The sequence below is a fragment of the Procambarus clarkii genome, chromosome 94 (assembly GCF_040958095.1).
Source record: "Procambarus clarkii isolate CNS0578487 chromosome 94, FALCON_Pclarkii_2.0, whole genome shotgun sequence".
Lineage (NCBI taxonomy): Eukaryota > Metazoa > Arthropoda > Malacostraca > Decapoda > Cambaridae > Procambarus > Procambarus clarkii.
Window position 1 is genome coordinate 7,398,817 of NC_091243.1, and position 21,687 is coordinate 7,420,503.

General features: G+C 45.3%; 1 protein-coding gene across 1 annotated transcript in view; it reads right to left on the minus strand.

Moving 5' to 3' along the window:
• The window catches only part of LOC123747298 (obscurin), an 80,536-nt gene extending 77,739 nt beyond the window's left edge, over window positions 1-2,797 (minus strand). The window contains exon 1 of the mRNA XM_069319804.1: window positions 2,128-2,797. The gene's annotated coding sequence lies outside the window, so the exon portion shown is untranslated. The remainder of the gene's footprint in view (window positions 1-2,127) is intronic.
• Between the last annotated feature and the right edge of the window lie 18,890 nt (window positions 2,798-21,687).

Genomic DNA, 21,687 nt, shown 5'->3' on the forward strand with positions numbered 1-21,687 from the left:
ATGGCTTTTAACTCGTAACATATGGCATTTTAACTAGTAACATATGGCTTTTTAACTCGTAACATATGACTTTTTAACTCGCAACATATGACATTTAACTATTAACATATGGCTTTTTAACTCGCAACATATGACTTTTCAACTCATAACGCACAAGCTATTAATTTGTAACACATGGCTTTCAGCTCACATCTCTATTGTTCACCTGTGTACAGCTCATTAATGTATAACTTCCATCAGTGTATATATAGTGTATATATATATATATATATATATATATATATATATATATATATATATATATATATATATATATATATATATATATGAGGACCACCTAGTAGAGCAAAGCCGTAGGGTTGTGCATGGCGATACCCAATATTTCCCTTCTCATTTATTTCTTAAGTAGAATCAAATAAAAATACAATGACAAGCTTATTCAACACTCAAACAGAATCTCATTGATGAATAGGTATATAAAAAATGCAGAATTTATATTGGCTCGTTAATTTATGGATCAGCTTGCATGTACATTGAAATGCTCATTGTTACAATGTAGTGTGTTACAATGTAGTGTGTTATAATGTAGTGTTACAATGTAGTGTTACAATGATCCCAAGTAAGAGTTGTGGAATTTCGTTGCCTACTCCACGACCAACTCAGTCAGCTGGGGGGGTATGTGTAGGGGTGATAGGGTCTGACCCCAACCTTGACCCCATTGCTCAGTACTGACCCCACCCTACACCTCATGCTGAGTACTGACCCCACCCTACACCCCCACGCTCAGTACTGACCCCCACCCTACACCCTCCATGCTCAGTACTGACCCCACCCTACACCCCCATGCTCAGTACTGACCCCACCCTACACCTCCATGCTCAGTACTGACCCCACCCTACACCTCCATGCTCAGTACTGACCCCACCCTACACCCTCATGCTCCGTACTGACCCCACCCTCCACCCCATGCTCAGTACTGACCCCACCCTCCACCCCCATGCTCAGTACTGACCCCACCCTCCACCCCTACGCTCAGTACTGACCCCACCCTACACCCCCATGCTCAGTACTGACCCCACCCTCCACCTCCAAGCTCAGTACTGACCCCACCCTCCACCCCCATGCTCAGTACTGACCCCACCCTACAGCTCCACGCTCAGTACTGATCCCACACTCCACCCCTACGCTCAGTACTGACTCAACATTACACCTCCATGCTCAGTACTGACCCCACCCTCCACCCCCTAGCTCAGTACTGACCCCACCCTAGACCCCCCCATGCTCAGTACTGACCCCACCCTACACCTTTCACGCTCAGTACTGACTCCACCCTACACCTCCATGCTCAGTACTGACCCCACCCTACACCTCCATGCTCAGTACTGATCCCACCCTACACCCCCATGCTCAATACTGACTCCACCCTACACCCCATGCTCAGTACTGACCCCACCCTACACCTCCACGCTCAGTACTGACCCCACCCTACACCTCCACGCTCAGTACTGACCCCACCCTACACCTCCACGCTCAGTACTGACCCCACCTTACACCCCCACGCTCAGTACTGACCCCACCCTCCACCCCCACGCTCAGTACTGACCCCACCCTACACCTCCACGCTCAGTTCTGACCCCACCCTACACCTCCACGCTCAGTACTTACCCCACCCTACACCTCCATGCTCAGTACTGACCCCACCCTACACCCTCCACGCTCAGTACTGACCCCACCCTACACCCCCACGCTCAGTACTGACCCCACCCTACACCCCCACGCTCAGTACTGACCCCACCCTACACCCCCACGCTCAGTACTGACCCCACCCTACACCCCCACGCTCAGTACTGACCCCACCCTACACCCCTACGCTCAGTACTGACCCCACCCTCCGCCCACTACGAAATAGTCTTCTTCTTTAAACACGTTCATAGTTTCTCTGTCTATTTCCTGATTAGTTACTAATCTCGCGATGCGTCTGTACTTGGGTTCATAGATGTCTTTCTAATATTTTTAAATAAGTTCTCTGTCTATTATAATTAAATAAGGTCTCTGTGTGTTATAAATAAGTCAGGTCTCTGTCTATTATAATTAAGTAAGGTCTCTGTCTATTATAGTCTATCTTACCTTCTCCCAGTCGATCTTGTATGTTACTATGGAAGTCTTGGAAGGCAACTATTCCCTCCTGGTTTAATAGTGATTTTTACTCCTGTTCTTGCTGTCTTTTGCACCAGTTCTTAGTGTTCTTCCCACGTGTTCTCAGTGTTCTTCCTTCAGTTCTCTCGTACATAAAGTGAACTCATTGCCGAAGTTCCTGCCTTATAACCATCACTTTTCTTAAGTTTATATTATACAGACATTCACGTATACATTTGAAGGTATAACATAACTTGCCTATAAGGAGCAGCCAAGCAATAGTTCTGGAGCAATATTATAGGTTTGGTTATCTTGAGTTATCTCAAGATAACGGTATGACCGGTTTTCTCACAGCTGCACATTACCAAGTGGTAGAGGATCAAGTCGCAATGTTTGTAGGGGTGAGAGGCTCCTAACGCCGTTCCCCCTCATGCTGAACGTTCTCAGGTGGACCGGAACGGCCGCGGTGCTGCGTTCAGATCGGTTAGTATTTCGCTGGCGAGGTGCGGAGCGCGTGTAGCCAGCCGGCCAGCGAAGGGTTAGCGAGCGTGTGAAGCACACACACACACACACCCGTTGCGAGCGGCAGGCGGGCCAACACTGAGGGGCAAGCACTCCCGCTGCCAACACCCAGTACGGCTCCCGCTCCGCCACCAAGTCCAAAGCTGCCCACCCGGCTGCCAGCGGCAGGTCCCGTCACGGGTGGCAGGCGTAGCTGACGGCACCTCACTGTGGCGAATCATAGAGCAAATTGCTGCTGCTGCTGCTGCTGCTTCTTAGCGCCCGAGCCAAACTCTGTGCAACTGCAGAGATTTAACATTGCATGTGTTGCAGTGTACAACAACACCCTGCTACACATCTCTCCACACCGGAGGGATGTGGAGGAGGTGGTTGTGGGAGACAGGTAAGCCTCGTAGAGTAGAATCAGTTGTGGTCCCTAAATACGAGGTAAACTGCAGTATACTGCCCCAGGTATTCAGTGTACACTGAAATCTTCAGGCCTTCCACTCCCGGGACAGGGCATTGAAGGCTTGCTGTCCGGTCAGCAGGCCGGACAGTCCTGCAAAATATCCTGAAAAATGTCCAGGACCAAAATAACCGCTGTGTATATATATGTATACCAAGAAGTAGACTAAACCTCCGGGTTTACACACGCTGTGCACTCTACCCGAGGACATCACTCTTAGTAAATAACAATAACACACGAATACATCCAGAAAAAACAACCAATATCACACACTCTTAATTTCGAAAATAGAATTACGTCCCCCGCCCCCTATCCCCCCCCCAAAAAAACTATCAAAGAACCACTCGAAACTAAATCTATACTCGTTACAGAGCCGCTACCATCGGAAAAAAAATAAATTGAAAATGTATTATCAGAGGGGAATATCAGCTAGCGCCCAGATCACGCAATAGACAGCAGAGAGCGAGCCCCAAGCCTCGCTCCAGCAGGATAGGCTGACGGGTATTTGATGAGTCTACCTGACAATAAGCTCCCTTCTTTAAATTACTTTTCTTCCAAAGCGAGTTCCTTAAGTGGATCCATTTTGGTGGAAATGAATGCCCAATCATGTGATCCTATTTCCCTCTGTTGCGTCCACAATTGGCTCCCATTGTTCGACCGGATTCTAACAGTAGCAAACATCAGGTCTGAGGTGCGCGTAAAGTAACCAGTCCCTGAATGGGTACAAGTAGCAAGGGCAAAGTCATGGTTTTGCTTGGATTATAATCATTGTGCTAGGAGGATAGTCATTGTACTAGGAGGATAGTCATTGACCTACAGTGGCAATCGTATCCTTATTGCAAGAATAGGATAAAGTCGTCTCACTACAATGAAGGAGTCGTTCTGTAAGGGAGTCGTCGTTCTACAAGAGCAGAGTCTCGCTCTACAAGAGCAGAGTCGTATGGCTGTATTCCCAAAGTTGCATAATTTAATTAAAAGGGATTAAACTGTCTTTATCAAAGTATTACTCTGTTGGCATGCTCAAAAAGGTTCAACACACACACACACACACACACACACACACACACACACACACACACACACACACACACACACACACACACACACACACTCACATACACACAGGGGCCTCGCAGTTGAGTGGACAGCGCTTGCGGATCGTAGTCATAACGGCCCAGGTTCGATTCCCGGCGGAAGCAAAAAGAAATGGGTATAGTTTCTTTCGCCCTGATGCCTCTGTTAACCTAGTACAGTGTTTCTATCGTGTTTCTTTATATAGTGCTTCTATCAAGCTATGTAGTCAAAGTCCGAGTTCTGGCCAGAGAGAATGACTTGGCCACCAATTCTGGCCAGGGAGAGTGGACTGGCCACCAGTCCTGGCCAGGGAGAGTGGACTGGCCACCAATTCTGACCAGGGAGAGTGGACTGGCCACCAGTCCTGGCCAGGGAAAGTGGACTGGCCACCAATTCTGGCCAGGGAGAGTGGACTGGCCACCAGTCCTGGCCAGGGAGAGTGGACTGGCCACCAATTCTGACCAGGGAGAGTGGACTGGCCACCAGTCCTGGCCAGGGAGAGTGGACTGGCCACCAATTCTGACCAGGGAGAGTGGACTGGCCACCAATTCTGGCCAGGGAGAGTGGACTGGCCACCAGTCCTGGCCAGGGAGAGTGGACTGGCCACCAGTCCTGGCCAGGGAGAGTGGACTGGCCACCAATTCTGGCCAGGGAGAGTGGACTGGCCACCAGTCCTGGCCAGGGAGAGTGGACTGGCCAGCAATTCTGACCAGGGAGAGTGGACTGGCCACCAGTCCTTAACTGTTCGCTTCTGTTCACCCAACAGTAATATGGAACCTCAGAGCACTAGTGGGTTTTCTCCATTGGAACTTCGTTATGAAGCGATTGGCAGTTTGTAGAAAAGAAAACGCTCTCGCCCTAACCTAACCTAGCCTAATCTATCATAGCCTAGCTGAATTGACAACCCTAGCTTAATCCCACGAAACCTATTCTAACCTTTTCTAATCTAATCTAATGTGGCCTAACGGAGAAGTCGCTCGTGTTTTCGGGAATGTGCCATCGACTCTCCAAACATATTTTCTCGCATTGGTTCTGAACTACAAACAAAATTTGGAACGTATGTACGAGGGCAAGCATGTTTTTTCCCCCCATGCTTGTGTTTGCTTTTTGTGGTTGAGTAAGTCTGCGCTTGCTCTTCTTCCTCAGTACGTATATGTATGTGTGTGTGTGTGTGTGTGTGTGTGTGTGTGTGTGTGTGTGTGTGTGTGTGTGTGTGTGTGTGTGTGTGTGTGTGTGTGTGTGTGTGTGTGTGTGTGTGTGTGTGTGTGTGTGTTTGTGTGTGTGTGTGTGTGTGTGTGTGTTTGTGTGTGTGTGTACTCACCTATTGTGTGTGTGTGTGTGTGTGTGTGTGTGTGTGTGTGTGTGTGTGTGTGTGTGTGTGTGTGTGTGTGTGTGTGTGTGTGTTTGTGTGTGTGTGTACTCACCTAGTGTGTGTGTGTGTGTGTGTGTGTGTGTGTGTGTCTGTGTGTGTCTGTGTTTGTGTGTGTGTGTTTGTGTGTGTGTACTCACCTAGTGTGTGTGTGTGTGTGTGTGTGTGTGTGTGTGTGTGTGTGTGTGTGTGTGTGTGTGTGTGTGTGTGTCTGTGTGTGTGTGTGTTTGTGTGTGTGTGTTTGTGTGTGTGTACTCACCTAGTGTGTGTGTGTGTGTGTGTGTGTGTGTGTGTGTGTGTGTGTGTGTGTGTGTGTGTGTATGTGTGTGTGTGTGTGTGTGTGTGTGTGTGTGTGTGTGTGTCTGTGTGTGTGTGTGTTTGTGTGTGTGTGTGTGTGTGTGTGTGTGTACTCACCTAGTGTGTGTGTGTGTGTGTGTGTGAACTCACCTAATTGTACTCACCTAATTGTGCTTGCGGGGCTGAGCTCTGGCTCTTTGGTCCCGCCTCTCAACCGTCAATTAACTGGTGTACAGATTCCTGAGCCTACTGGGCTCTAGGCTATCGGCATCTCGTGTGTGTGTGTGTGTGTGTGTGTGTGTGTGTGTGTGTGTGTGTGTGTGTGTGTGTGTGTGTGTGTGTGTGTGTGTGTCTGTATATGAGTGCCCGCGCGTGTGTGTGTGTGAGTGCACGCGTGTGTGTGTGTGTGTAAGTCTTCCCGAGCATGTTTATACGTGCCATGATTCCCGAATCAGCGAAGCTTTGATTCAACACCATTTTCTAGCCGACTTCCCCTCTCCTGCTCCCCCATGCGAGGCTCCCGACCCGGCGGAGGCTGATCTCACCTGCAGAAAACAGCACCTGACGGCGCTTCCAAGACTCACTTTACTTAAGCTTTCAAGTTTGCTCGAGAACATGGAATCTTTCCAGGCAGAAGAGAAGCAGAATCACTAAACAGCATCTGGGTAGAGTGGGAAGATTTCCTTTTACTGGGGAAAATTTGGCAGAAGATCTTAAGTTAAGGATCAAAACTTTGGTTAAAAAAGTTACTCTTTTTGTGTGTGTAAAATTTGGCTTGATTTTCGTACTGAAATATATTTAAATATTTTTACAGTTAATTATATTTTGACTTTTGGGTTATGTCGTCAGTCATGGCTTTATTTTTTTAACGATTTGATTTTTTTTTGTATTTGCATACAACTGCACCTTTAAGTTTGTTTTTAGCCTTGCCTGCCAGTGTGTTCTGGTCGACCAGGCCTGCCAGTGTGTTCTGGTCGACCACGCTTGCCAGTGTGTCTTGGTCGACCAGGCCTGCCAGTGTGTCTTGGTCGACCAGGCCTGCCAGTGTGTCCTTGTCGACCAGGCCTGCCAGTGTGTTCTGGTCGACCAGGCCTGCCAGTGTCTCTTGGTCGACCAGGCCTGCCAGTGTAGTCTAGTCGACCAGGTAAGTGTATAACTAACTGCTGGGCATGATAGTTTTTCGTAAAGTGTAAACCATGTAGAAAGTAGTTTCTTAAACCACGTAGAATGTACTTTCTTAGCCATATTGAAGGTAGTTCCTATAACAATGTAGGTCTCTCTCTCTCTCTCTCTCTCTCTCTCTCTCTCTCTCTCTCTCTCTCTCTCTCTCTCTCTCTCTCTCTCTCTCTCTCTCTCTCTCTCTCTCTGTCTCTCTCTGTCTCTGTCTCTCTCTCTCTCTCTCTCTCTCTCTCTCTCTCTCTCTCTCTCTCTCTCTCTCTCTCTCTCTCTCTCTCTCTCTCTCTCTCTCTCTCTCTCTCTCTCTCTCTCTCTCTCTCTCTCTCTCTCTCTCTCTCTCTCTCTCTCTCTCTCTCTCTCTCTCTCTCTCTCTCTCTCTCTCTCTCTCTCTCCCTCTCCTTCAAATGTATCCCCTTCCCACGACCCTCCCACCTCCAGACGTCCCCCTCCCAACCAGCCAAAGTGCTCTCCAAGAAAATGGCGTCTTAATCTGCTCAAAACAAGTGGACCGTAAAAGAATACGCTCAACACCTCTCTTATCCTCTCGGCCGAAACCAAAATTGGTGTGTTTACCCATCGTGTTTCACCCTCCTATTTGTGGCGGCCAGACACGGAGGAAAATGCTCCTCAGTTTAGCCTCTGCCTTCTGCTGCTAATCCGCAGAAACAAATACTGGATTTAAGCAAAAAAATAAGAAAATAAGAACGAGGCAAATACTAGCGATCATAAACTTGTGAGTGGCCTTTCAGGGCGATTACTGACTTATTTTTATTTCGGCTTTAAATGGAAATATATATGTGAAGAGAAATGTGTATGTTTCACCTCGATTGTTCAATCACTTTTATGGTTCCTTTTAAATAATTAATAGAGCGTTTTCAGCGGTATATATATATATATATATATATATATATATATATATATATATATATATATATGTCGTACCTAGTAGCCAGAACTCCCTTCTCAGCCTACTATGCAAGGCCCGATTTGAATAATAAGCCAAGTTTTCATGAATTAATGTTTTTTCGTCTACCTAACCTACCTAACCTAACCTAACTTTTTTGGCTACCTAACCTAACCTTACCTATAAAGATAGGTTAGGTTAGGTAAGGTTGGTTAGGTTCGGTCATATATCTACGTTAATTTTAACTCCAATAAAAAAATTGACCTCATACATAGTGAAAGGGGTAGCTTTATCATTTCATAAGAAAAAGATTAGAGAAAATATATTAATTCAGGAAGACTTGGCTTATTAGGGAAATCGGGCCTTGCATAGTAGGCCGAGAAGTGCATTCTGGCTACTAGGTACGACATATATATATATATATATATATATATATATATATATATATATATATATATATATATATATATATATATATATATATATATATATATGAATATATATATATATATATATATATATATATATATATATATATATATATATATATATATATATATATATATATATATATAATACGCACACGTGGCATAAATATGCATATCTCACACATACATAAAGTCACATATATATGTGACACATATACTCACGTGAGTCATGTATACATACCAAAGACACATATAAATGTGACCCATATATATACTCACATATGACATATATACATTCTCTGATATATATATATCTACTAATAACTAATGCACTTTATATTCAATGGTTTCATGAATACGAACAATAATATACAATTATGATTTTGCATATTAATGAAAACAAATTTCCATTAGTTTAATATATTATTCATAATGTGATATTCATGGCTTTGACACATGACCTTACGGGCAGACAATGGCAGGAAGACCTTCTCACATGACCTTATGGGGCAGACAATGGCAGGAAGACCTTCTCACATGACCTTATGGGGCAGACAATGGCAGGAAGACCTTCTCACATGACCTTATGGGGCAGACAATGGCAGGAAGACCTTCTCACATGACCTTATGGGGCAGACAATGGCAGGAAGACCTTCTCACATGACCTTATGGGGCAGTCAATGGCAGGAAGACCTTCTCACATGACCTTATGGGGCAGACAATGGCAGGAAGACCTTCTCACATGACCTTATGGGGCAGACAATGGCAGGAAGACCTTCTCACATGACCTTATGGGGCAGTCAATGGCAGGAAGACCTTCTCACATGACCTTATGGGGCAGACAATGGCAGGAAGACCTTCTCACATGACCTTATGGGGCAGACAATGGCAGGAAGACCTTCTCACATGACCTTATGGGGCAGACAATGGCAGGAAGACCTTCTCACATGACCTTATGGGGCAGTCAATGGTAGGGGGACCTTATCACATGACCTTATGGGGCAGTCAATGGCAGGAAGGCCTTCTCACATGACCTTATGGGGCAGACAATGGCAGGAAGACCTTCTCACATGACCTTATGGGGCAGACAATGGCAGGAAGACCTTCTCACATGACCTTATGGGGCAGACAATGGCAGGAAGACCTTCTCACATGACCTTATGGGGCAGACAATGGCAGGAAGACCTTCTCACATGACCTTATGGGGCAGTCAATGGTAGGGGGACCTTATCACATGACCTTATGGGGCAGTCAATGGCAGGAAGGCCTTCTCACATGACCTTATGGGGCAGACAATGGCAGGAAGGCCTTCTCACATGACCTTATGGGGCAGACAATGGCAGGAAGACCTTCTCACATGACCTTATGGGGCAGACAATGGCAGGAAGACCTTCTCACATGACCTTATGGGGCAGACAATGGCAGGAAGACCTTCTCACATGACCTTATGGGGCAGACAATGGCAGGAAGACCTTCTCACATGACCTTATGGGGCAGTCAATGGTAGGGGGACCTTATCACATGACCTTATGGAGCAGTCAATGGCAGGAAGGCCTTCTCACATGACCTTATGGGGCAGACAATGGCAGGAAGACCTTCTCACATGACCTTATGGGGCAGACAATGGCAGGAGGACCTTCTCACATGACCTTATGGGGCAGACAATGGCAGGAAGACCTTCTCACATGACCTTATGGGGCAAACAATGGCAGGAAGACCTTACTTCATGACCTTATGGGGCAGTCAATGGCAGGAGGACCTTCATGACCTTACAGGCAGACAATGGTAGGAGGACCTTCCCATATGACCTTCCAGTGGCAGTCAAAGGTGTCTCACCTAGACTTATGTCTTTAGCAAATATCGATAGTTACATTCGGTCAATATTTTTTTAAAGAGGGGTGGTGGAGTCTGATTCGTCTTCTGATTCGTCTTTGTCTGCCTCTTAATTACCTCACTCCTTAGAACCCCCCTCCCCCTCAACCCCCCCTCCTCCTTAGTCATGCTCCTGATCACCCCATCGCCCTCAGATCTCCCCACCGCCCCTCAGATCACCCAACCGCCCCTCAGGTCATCGTCCAGATCAGCCAACGTCTCCCAACTTTAACCTTCCCAGCCCCCCATTCCAGACTTCAGCTTTACCTTCCCAGCCCCTGAACAAACCCTTCCTCCCCAATCATATATCCCCCTCCCAGACCCCTAATGGACCACCCCCCCACCAGCTCCCTCTTATAGACCTTCCAGGCGCCGTCCCAGCCCATCCTTTAACAAACCCCTTACTCTGAAACCTTCTCATAGACCCTTTAGCCCGTTCACTGTCCCTCCCAGAACCCCCACCCACCCTCACCCACCCCCACCCACCCTCCCCCACCCTCCCCCACCCTCACCCACTCCCCTCAGCCATCACCCTCAACAAAAAACACAAAAAGACTTGCATTTTGCCTTGGGTCCTCGACCTCAATTTTCAGGAAGTCGTTTTAGCTCTGCGGCAATTTCTAGCCTTACAGAAGAGCGTGGCTTGAGGCGCCTCTAAACATTTTGGCCTTTCCCCACAATCACAGTGCGGTGCTGTGCCAACACCAACCGGTTTTTTGAAAGCCGGACAACAAAAACACCCTCGAAAAATCATTTTGTGTCATATTCGTATAAATAACATAGACCGAAGATTGATGAATTTAGATTTTCTAGCGTAAATGCATGTATTAAGTGATATGAGCCATGACCTAAGTTTAGCTCGTCTTAGAGACGAGTTAAATTCCACAACCATAAGAGACTTTGTCATGCCCGAAACACTTTGCGTAATAGTGGATTTAGGCACTGTATGTACTAGCTCTATCTATAAATCCATCAATCTTTGTAAAATCTCTTGTATGTATGTACCTTACCTATATAAACATTTATTTATTTATTTATTTATAAAAACTAAGCACATAGTCAGATTTGCGACATTTCAGATATTGTGAAAACTGCAGGAAGGTTTGGGTAAAATGTGGCCCAACGCCGTTTTCACTAATTAGCATATGTATTTGCGGTATAAAAATTCGTAATTTCAAACTCCAAATATGTGCCGTGAGCCAGAATTCGGCTCAAAAAAATCGCTAAAAAGTAAGATTTGTGACATTTCTGATATTTTGAAAACTGCAAGGAGGTTTGGGTAAAATTTGACCACTCGCTGTTTTCACTAATTGGCATAATTTCGGTACAAAAACTTGTAATTTGAAAATGAAAATAGGTGCAGAGAGTCAAAATTCGGCTCAAAAATCACGCTCAGGAGTCAAATTTCCGACATTTCAGATATTTTGAAAACTGCAGGGGGGTTTGGTCAAAATACGACCCATCGCCGTTTTAAGTAATTGGCATATTTTCGGTATAAAAATTCCTAATTTGAAAATTATAATAGATGCAAAAAGTCAGAATTCGGCTCAAAAATCCCTACAAGGAGTCAATTTTCCGAAATTTCAGATATTTTGAAAACTGCAGGGGGGTTTGGGCAAAATATGACCCATCGCCATTTTCAGTAATTGGCATATTTTCGGTATAAAAAGTCGTAATTTGAAAATGAAAATAGGTGCATAGAGTCAGAATACGGCTCAAAAATCAGGCTTTGGAGTCAAATTTTTGACATTTCAGATATTTTGAAAACTGCAGGGGGGTTTGGGCAAAATATGACCCATCGCAATTTTCAGTGATTGGCATATTTTCAGTATACATAATCGTAATTTGAAAATGAAAATAGGTACAGAGAGTCAGAATTCGACTCAAAAATCACGCTCAGGAGTCATATTTTCAACATTTAGGATATTTTGAAAACTGCTTGGGGGGTTTGGGCAAAATTTGACCTTCGCAATTTTCAGTAATTGGCATATTTTCGGTATAAAAAGTCGTAGTTTGAAAATGAAAATTAGGTGCAGAGAGTCATATTTCGGCTCAAAAATAACGCTCAGGAGTCAAATATTTTACATTTCCGATATTTTGAAAAATGCAGGGGGGTTTGGGCAAAATTTGACCCTTCGCCGTTTTCAGTAATTGGCATATTTTCGGTATAAAAAGTCGTAAATTGAAAATGAAAATAGGTGCAGAGAGTCAAAATTGGGATCAAAAATCACGCTCAGGAGTCAAATTTCCGACATTTCAGATATTTTGAAAACTGCAAGGGGGTTTGGGCAAAATATGACCCATCGCCATTTTCAGTAATTGGCATATTTTCGGTATAAAAAGTCGTAAATTGAAAATGAAAATAGATGCAAAGAACCAGAATTCGTCTCAAAAATCACGCTCAGGAGTCAAGTTTCCGACAATTCAGATATTTTGAAAACTGCAGGGGGGTTTGGGCAAAACATGGCCCGTCGCCGTTTTCAGTAATTGGCATAATTATGGTATAAAAATTCGTAATTTGAAAATGAAAATAGGTGCAGAGAGTCAGAATTCGGCTCTAAAATTACGCTCAGGAGTCAAATTTCCGACCGACATTTCAGATATTTAGAAAACTGCAGGGGGGTTTGGGCAAAATATGACCCTTCGCCGTTTTCAGTTATTAGCATATTTTCGGTATATAAACTCGTAATTTCCAACTGAAAATATGTGCAGAGAGCCCAAATTTGGCTCCCAAATATGGCTCAGGAATCAGATTTGGAATATTTGGTATATTTTGAAAACTGCAGGGGGGTTTGGGCAATATGAGTCCCATCGCTGTTTTTAGAAATTGGCATATTTTCGGTATAATATATCGTAATTTCAAACTGCAAATATGTGCAGGGAGCCATAATTTGGCTCCAAAATATGGCTCAGGAGTGAGATTTTGGATATTTGGGATATTTTGAAAACTGCAGGGGGATTTGGGCAAAATGTGACCCATCGCCGTTTTCAGTTATTGGCATAATTTCGGTATAAAATGTCGTAATTTCAACCTCCAGATATGAGCAGTGAGCCAGAATTCGGCTAAAAATTAACAACTATTCAACACGCTCATAGCGCCACAACCTAACTATTCAACACGACCATAGCGCCACAACCTAACTATCCAACACGCCCATAGCGCCACAACCTAACTATCCAACACGACCATAGCACCACAACCTAACTATCCAACACGACCATAGCGCCACAACCTAACTATCCAACACGCTCATAGCACCACAACCTAACTATCCAACACGCCCATAGCACCACAACCTAACTATCCAACACGACCATAGCACCACAACCTAACTATCCAACACGCCCATAGCGCCACAACCTAACTATCCAACACGACCATAGCACCACAACCTAACTATCCAACACGCTCATAGCACCACAACCTAACTATCCAACACGCCCGTAGCACCACAACCTAACTATCCAACACGCCCATAGCACCACAACCTAACTATCCATCACGACCATAGCGCCACAACCTAACTATTCAACACGACCATAGCGCCACAACCTAACTATCCAACACGCTCATAGCACCACAACAGAACAAATCCCATACATCTATTCTACGAGGAAATATTGATCTATGACAGGAGTAACAATCAGTTGCTGGCTCTCGTCAATGTGATAACACTTATCGTAATATGAATAATAATGCGATGAATAATCCCAAAGCTTCCTGAATAATTACTTCATCTGACTACATTATAATGTAGACGTCACTGACAGAGAGTAATATTATGCACGAGAATATTGTTTTTTTAATCATTTTACACATAAATCATATCTCAATTGAGATGACCTTGATTACAATCATTTTCTATATTATCCTATAGATCAAGAAAAAAACTCTGGCAAGATTTTTAACGTGTCACAAAAAGTTTGTCTTCCTACACAGACTCCAAAAGATTTTGGCGTATTGCGTATTCAATGATGATGTTTTTTTTATTAAATATAAATTATTATTTTATATATAGAATTTTGCGTCATAAGAGTACGTTAGGTCGTGTGTTTTTTTTGGTCCTGTTGGGAATGATTTGTATTTGAAGTTCCTGGTTGAAACGTTTAGCAGGTACGAATCTAACGGAGGGAGAGTGAAGCACAATTTGAGAAAATTGTTTTTGATTCATTAACAAGAGGTTTGGCGGGTGAGGTAACGAGCATTTTGTCTACGTGAGGACGGGCTGAATCCAGCCGCCAAGTCCCCTGTTTATGGATGAAGAACACTTTTCACACAACTCACAGCTAAAGACATTCGAGCTTTTCTCGATCACTGCTTCGCTCACAAAATCAAACACTACACGCCATTAACCCCACACTACACCAACACCACCAACACCACGCCTCGCAACACCACACGCCCACAAAACAGCGCATTCTTCAAATTCTACACTCCACAAGTAACACAAATGTGGTGCCATGGGCACAATCAGAGAACACTGTATAAACATCAGAGGTCCGCGGTTGTTCAACATCCTCCCAGCGAGCATAAGAAATATTGCTGGAACAACCGTGGACATCTTCAAGAGAAAACTAGAACATTTTCTCCAAGGAGTGCCGGACCAACCGGGCTGTGGTGGGTATGTGGGCCTTCGGGCCGCTCCAAGCAACAGCCTGGTGGACCAAACTCTCACAAGTCAAGTCTGGCCTCGGGGCGGGCTTGGGGAGTAGAAGAACTCCTAGAACCCCATCAACCAGGTATCAACCAGGTATCAACCAGGTACCACAGTCCCACAAGCACTTGAAGCACCACACGCCCACAAACACCACAGTCCCACAAGCACTTACAGCACCACACACCCACAAACACCACAGTCCCACAAGCACTTACAGCACCACACACCCACAAACACCACAGTCCCACAAGCGCTTACAGCACCACACACCCACAAACACCACAGTCCCACAAGCGCTTACAGCACCACACACCCACAAACACCACAGTCCCACAAGCACTTGAAGCACCACACACCCACAAACACCACAGTCCCACAAACACTTGAAGCACCACACGCCCACAAACACCACAGTCCCACAAGCACTTACAGCACCACACCCCCACAAACACCACAGTCCCACAAGCACTTGAAGCACCACACGCCCACAAACACCACAGTCCCACAAGCACTTGAAGCACCACACCCCCACAAACACCACAGTCCCACAAGCACTTGAAGCACCACACCCCCACAAACACCACAGTCCCACAAGCACTTGAAGCACCACACACCTACAAACACCACAGTCCCACAAGCACTTACAGCACCACACACCCACAAACACCACAGTCCCACAAGCACTTACAGCACCACACACCCACAAACACCACAGTCCCACAAGCACTTACAGCACCACACGCCCACAAACACCACAGTCCCACAAACACTTACAGCACCACACACCTACAAACACCACAGTCCCACAAGCACTTGAAGCACCACACACCCACAAACACCACAGTCCCACAAGCACTTACAGCACCACACACCCACAAACACCACAGTCCCACAAGCACTTACAGCACCACACGGCCACAAACACACCTACACCAGAGCGTGTCCAACAAGACCTCTGGGGAACTGTAACAGTAGCAGGGGGCCGTCCTGAGAGAAAACTGTTGTTGAACAGATTACTTTTATAATTATATTATATCTGAACACTGAGATTTGTTAGTGACGAGGTGTTCAATTATTTTGTTTGCAAAGGAACGTGTTTGTCTGAGTGTTTTGTGCTATTCGTGCCAGCAGGATCGAGCTGTTAGCTATTGGACCTTAGCTGTTGGGCCCCGCCTCAGCTATTGGACCCCGCTTTTCAAAGCATCGGCGGTTGTCTAATGTACTGATTCCATAGATATTTTCTGTCATGTCTGTGCTACATGAGAGAGAGGTTGAATGGTTCCCAAGCTGTTAGTCACTAAGAACACCTAAGAATTTTTGGAAGCCGAGTAAAATTTAAAAGGTTAATAGAGCAATATTTATGGCTTGCAGGTGTGAAGAGAAGTGAGGTGTTATCCTGTCAAGAGAGAAGTGCTACGTCGCCACTTCTCGACTCAAGCAGCCTGAAAAATCCAGCAGAGATAAATGTTTGCAGAGAAGATTAACTTGGTCTAAAAATGCACCACAGCTCCTGTCCGCCATTACGAGAATACACAGCACTGAGACAGCAGGAGCCAGATCATTTGTGTCATTAAGGAGAGGGGGGTACTATGAGTTTTACTTATAGCAAGAGATCTGAACAAATCCACAAGGGCCGTGACGAGGATTCGAACCTACGTCCGAAAGCATCCCAGATGCTGCCTTAATCGACTGAGCTACGACATGGTAAAAGAATTGCAACCAGTACCCGAGCTCATACCTCTCAGCTCGGGTACTAGTCTGGTAGCAAACCGTTGAACGTGTGTGTGTGTGTGTGTGTGTGTGTGTGTGTGTGTGTGTGTGTGTGTGTGTGTGTGTGTGTGTGTGTTTCAATAGGAAAGATGACAAATTCAGTTTGTAGGCAAATTAAACTATAAAATGAGATTTTGTACATTAGGAAACAAAAACGTCCTATTATTTAACATTTTTGTGTTACCTACAGTTTCATTCTTTTATTTTGAGAGGACGTTCAAGTAGAGATGTGATGGCTGAGTTGAGGATGTCCGCGATGACTAGTCAGGCACGGTAAATGGATTTCATGGTGGGGAAGAACCAGTGCTGTATTGGTCTGTAGAGGGTTGCCCAGAGTTTGAAGCAGCAAACCTGGTATGACTCTCTCTCTCTCTCTCTCTCTCTCTCTCTCTCTCTCTCTCTCTCTCTCTCTCTCTCTCTCTCTCTCTCTCTCTCTCTCTCTCCTCTCTCTCTCTCTCTCTCTCTCTCTCTCTCTCTCTCTCTCTCTCTCTCTCTCTCTCTCTCTCTCTCTCTCTCTCTCTCTCTCTCTCTCTCTCTGTCTCTCTCTCTCTCTCTCTCTCTCTCTCTCGCTCTCTCTCTCTATCTCTCTCTCTCTCTCTCTCTCTCTCTCTGAATAAAAAAACAGGTTTCAGGTAGACCCTTTAAACGGATTAATATATTTATTTCATATATAAATTTCTTCCTCTGAAAGAAGAAGTGGGGACTCTGAAAGAAGAACCGGGGACTCTGAAAGAAGAACCGGGGACTCTGAAAGAAGAACCGGGGACTCTGAAAGAAGAACCGGGGACTCTGAAAGAAGAACCGGGGACTCTGAAAGAAGAAGCAGGGGGGGGGGACTGAAAAAAATAAGGGAGGACACAGAGAGAAGGGGAGACTGAAAACAATTTATATGACTCGGGGCGTTTATCCCCTTATTCTTAAGCATATACATCAGCCAGATATCCCAGCCTTAACAGCAGCCAGATATCCCAGCATTAAGAGCAGCCAGATATCCCAGCACTAAGAGCAGCCAGATATCCCAGCACTAAGAGCAGCCAGATATCCCAGCATTAACAGCAGCCAGATATCCCAGCATTAACAGCAGCCAGATATCCCAGCACTAAGAGCAGCCAGATATCCCAGCACTAAGAGCAGCCAGATATCCCAGCATTAACAGCAGCCAGATATCCCAGCATACTGTGGAGAAGAAAGTAATTGCCTCCTCCAACAATTTTAATATGGAGACAGTCATGTTGAATTAGTTGAAAGTTTGGATTTTCCACCAATTCCGCCCATTGTCCAAACTTATATCGAAGCTCAAGAAGTTTTGCCTAGTTTAGAGAGCCACAATTTCATGGTCATCAGGTAAGGTAATTATGAGAAAGAGCTCAGCCCGTACGACTATATAGCCCTTGGATGAAAAATTAGGACATGGAGCTGGGATATGAGGACAAGGAGCTGGGATATGAGGACAAGGAGCTGGGATATGAGGACAAGGTGGTGGGATATGAGGACAAGGTGGTGAGATATGAGGACAAGGTGGTGGGATATGAGGACATGGAGCTGGGATATGAGAACATGGAGCTGGGATATGAGGAAATGGAGCTGGGATATGAGGACATGGAGCTGGTATATGAGGACAAGGAGCTGGGATATAAGCAACGAAGAGGGAAGGGGAAGAATGGAAGCTAATCACTTGGATCATCGGGGGATCGAACGTTAACCCTGCAAGAATAAACCTCCTTGGCCTAGCCTCTCGTCATACTTTCCTTATGCACGGCCAGCAATCTTGGCAAAGTTCTCAGAAGTCCTCCCGTCCAGAAAGGTCTCAAACACCATAGACAGCGAATGTCAAGGAAACTGTGCGTGAGCTCAAGCAGCGAGTGCTCACGAAACTGTGCACGAACTGAGGGGGTGTCGAGTGCATTGAGCGCGAGTTCTCCAGTATTGGTAATGGAGCCTCTAATGTGGGCAGACATTATGCTAATGACTCAATCCTCATGTTTGCACACTGTTTGACAAGGTGTATGCGATGGCTGCCCCCGGGGCTGTTGGGGTTAATGATGTTAAGGGCTCAGGGGGAGAGGGGGGTTGGGTTTGGGTACACTCACCTGGGTACGTACTGGGTACGGGCACCTGGGGTACGAGGTAATGACCCGCTAGTAATATCATTTGATTTGAGACCATCAGAGCCGCGAACCGGGGACCACAAAAGCAACAGCCGCGAAGATAGATACCAATTGCGTGTCTCTGGTATCCTTCCCTATTGTGGCTACTCGTAGCTTAGTTGGTGGGACCACAGCTTCTGTGGTCCGCGGTTCTCTGACGATCCTATTGAATGAAATGTCATTATCCACGTTATTGGCGGTTTGCAACTGAAATATGACAAGCCCGTAGGACCATTGGTTGCAAAAGATCTGTCGTTGGCATGCGTAGTGTTGTCACTGTCAACATGAGATTTAGTTACGCAGTTACGCCACAATCGCCAATCGCCAAGTTGCATTCAATTGCACACACACTCACGAACAACAACAATCCCCGTATGTAAGCCCAGGAAAACGCACACTCTTGACACGCTTAACAATCGAATGCGTTCACTTATCGCTTTGTTCGTTCACTGCGTTCACCTCTCGTGCAGGCGATGAGTCACAATAACGTGGCTAAAGTATGTTGACCAGACCACACACTAGAAGGTAAAGGGACAACGACGTATCGGTCCGTCCTGGCCCATTCTCAAGTCGATCGATCAAGTCGATTATCGACTTGAGAATAGTTCAGGACGGACCGAAACGTCGTCGTTCCTTCAACTTCACCTCTCGTCTTCCTGTGCTCCCTGGGGTATACCAAAGTTTCCCCAGCGGCTGGAGACTCTTTCACTACCCAATTGACCGCCTGTAAACTCTTGCAGCCAGTCCTGGGCACTATCCGGCTGCTCCGGCCTGTTGTCTCTTGCAGGCAGCTCGGTGCTCTATCCGGTTCCCGGCCGGCTTCTAGCACCCAGCATGTTGGACGTATCGGGATTCCAGCCCCTGCCTCTTGCAGTCAGACCCAGAGCACTATCCGGCTTCTCAGCCTGCCCCTTGCTCTTGACCGGATGGCGAGGGATGAGAAAGGCTTACCTCCTTCACTTCGCTAAAACCAGCTAGAATTAACCCAGTACACCATGTTTTTTTGTGTTTTTTTTATAAAACTTACTTAATTTCCGGTGTGTATTTATTTTCCCAACGTCTTAGCAATTGCGGGGTTGCAGTTTGTTTGTCTTGTGTTTGTTTGTTTCTTGTGTGTTTGTTTGTCTGGTGCCTCTACTGCCTTTTTATTATTATCATTTATCATCCGTTTTGCTGTTTCTTTAACGAGGGTGTTATCCGCTTGTTACGTGAGCAGTTTGTTGATAGCTTTTTCAACCTACACACACACACACACACACACACACACACACACACACACACACACACACACACACACACACACACACCACACACACACACACACACACACACACACACACACACACACACACAACAGGGCCTCGTAGCCTGGTGGATAGCGCGCAGGACTGGTAATTCTGTGGCGCGGGTTCGATTCCCGCACGTGGCAGAAACAAATGGGCAAAGTTTCTTTCATCCTGAATTCCCCTGTTACCTAGCAGTAAATAGGTACCTGGGAGTTAGTCAGCTGTCATGGGCTGCTTCCTGGTGTGTGTGTGTGTGTGTGTGTGGTGTTGAATAAAAAAAAGTGGTTAGTAAACAGTTGATTGACAGTTGAGAGGCGGGTCGAAAGAGCAAAGCTCAACCCCCGCAAACACAACTAGGTGAATACAACTAGGTGAATTCATACATATACACATGACATGACAGAGTAACACAGTTTCATCCAGCACTGCTACACAACCATATCAGGAAGAAGACAGCGGATAAACCTGGAAGATAGAGGACTCAGAAAATGACAATGAAATATGTGTTGACTTAAGCAAAAAAAAAATTCAAAAAGGTTTAAAAATTGAGCCGAAATTGCCTTAAAGTACGAAGGAGACCATCTATAATGAGGAGAACCTTATTCAGGAAGCATGATCTTATACAGCTAATATAGCCTCATACTTTACAAAGACCTTATACAATAGGTCTATTGTTAGGTCTAATATAAATGACCCGGTCTTGTACAGTTAACAAAATTGTATCCAGTAGTATGACCTAGTACAATAGTATGCCTTTTTATTTATAGGTAGCCTGACCTTATACAGTAGCCTGACCTTATATACAATACCCCTGACCTTATATACAGTACCCTGACCTTATATACAATACCCTGACCTTATATACAATACCCTGACCTTATATACAGTACCCTGACTTTATATACAGTACCCTGACCTTATATACAATACCCTTACCTTATATACAGTAGCCTGACCTTATATACAGTAGCCTGACCTTATATACAATACCCTGACCTTATATACAGTAGCCTGACCTTATATACAATACCCTGACCTTATATACAGTACCCTGACCTTATATACAATACCCTGACCTTATATATAGTAGCCTGACCTTATATACAGTACCCTGACCTTATATACAGTACCCTGGCCTTATATACAGTACCCTGACCTAACATACAGTTCCCTGACCTAATATACAGTACCATGACCTTATATACAGTACCCTGACCTTATATACAGTACCCTAACCTAACATACAGTTCCCTGACCTTATATACAGTACCCTGACCTTATTACATATAGTATAGCCTTATTCAGAACCATCACCTGACACAAACAGGGCGACCCATGCGCTGGGGGAAGAAAAAATGCGACTTAAACGAACCTCCCAGACTCTCCCCACTCTTTCACCTCTTCACTCACCTCTCACTGTTGGGACGTTGATTAAAGCGGAACATCCCACAGTCATTCCCCTTTCCTTTCCTCATTCCTGAGGTCTACAGGACCCCCGTTGACCTATGTGCATACAGAGGCATATTTGCCTCTGTTTATATTTGCCCTGGAGCTCATATGGAAGTCTCAGTGTGAAAATTCCTTTGCATCATGACACACACTT